The sequence below is a fragment of the Mandrillus leucophaeus genome, unplaced genomic scaffold, assembly GCF_000951045.1.
Source record: "Mandrillus leucophaeus isolate KB7577 unplaced genomic scaffold, Mleu.le_1.0 Scaffold1614, whole genome shotgun sequence".
NCBI lineage: Eukaryota > Metazoa > Chordata > Mammalia > Primates > Cercopithecidae > Mandrillus > Mandrillus leucophaeus.
The window spans coordinates 22,956-24,258 of NW_012101604.1; the positions used below are offsets into that span (position 1 = coordinate 22,956).

Here is a 1,303-nt window from a genome sequence, read left to right on the forward strand (position 1 = left end):
TGGGATCTGTGAATTCATTTCGCAGAGTTACAGCTTTCCCCTCAAGAAGCCTTTGCAAAGACTGTTCTTGTGGAATTTGCAAAGTGATATTTGGAAGCCCATGGAGGGCCATGGGGAAAAAGAAAATATACTCAGATAAACACTGGAAAGAAGCTTTCTGAGAAACTGCTTAGTGATGTGTGACTTCATCTCAGAGAGTTACAGCTTTCCCCTCAAGAAGCCTTTCGCTAAGACTGTTCTTGTGGAATTTGCAAAGTGATATTTGGAAGCCCATGGAGGGCCATGGGGAAAAAGAAAATATCATCAGATAAACACTGGAAAGAAGCTTTCTGAGAAACTGCTTAGTGTTCTGTTAATTCATCTCAAAAAGTTACAGCTCTCCCGTGAAGAAGCCGTTCGCTAAGCCTGTTCTTGTGGTATTTGAAAAGTGATATTTGGAAGCCGATAGAGGGCTATGGGGAAAAAGAAAACATCCTCAAAGAAAAACTGGAAAGAAGCTTTCTGAGAAACAGCTTTGTGATGTGTGACTTCCACTGACAGAGTTACAGTTCTGTTTCGTGTAGCAGTTTGCTAGCCTTATTTCTGTGGAATCTGTGAAAGGATATTTTGGAACCCTTTGAAGTTTATAGGGCCAAAGGAAATAGTCTCTGATTCCAAAGAGAAGGAAGGATTCTGAGAAACTCCTTTGTGTTCTGTGAAATCATCTCAGAGAGTTACAGCTTTCCCCTCAAGAAGCCTTTCGCTAAGACTGTTCTTCTGGAATTTGCAAAGTGATATTTGGAAGCCCATGGAGGCTCTGGTGGAAAAAAAAGTATCCTCAGATAAAAACTGGAAAGAAGCTTTCTGAGAAACTGCTTAGTGTTCTGTTGATTCATCTCACAGAGTTACAGCTTTCCCCTCAAGAAGCCGTTCGCTAAGCCTGTTCTTGTGGAATGTGCAAAGTGATATTTGGAAGCGCATAGTGGGCTATGGTGAAAAAGTAAATATCCTCAGATGGAAACATCAAAGAAACTTTCTGAGAAATTGCTTAGTGTTCTGTTAATTCATCTCACCGAGTTACTGCTTTCCCCTCAAGAAGCCGTTCGCTAAGCCTGTTCTTGTGGAATTTGCAAAGTGATAATAGGAAGCCCATAGAGGGCTATGGTGAAAAAGAAAATATCCTCGGAGAAGAACTTCAAAGAACCTTTCTGAGAAACTTCTCTGTGATGTGTGACTTCCACTCACAGAGTTACAGCACTAATCCGTGGATCTGCTTGAGAGCCTTATTTCTGTGGAATCTGAGAACTGATATTTCGGATCCCTT

General features: G+C 41.3%; 1 pseudogene; it reads left to right on the forward strand.

Annotated features, from left to right (window-relative positions):
- LOC105536624 overlaps positions 1–1,303 on the forward strand; it is an 18,860-nt pseudogene that overhangs the window by 17,325 nt on the left and 232 nt on the right.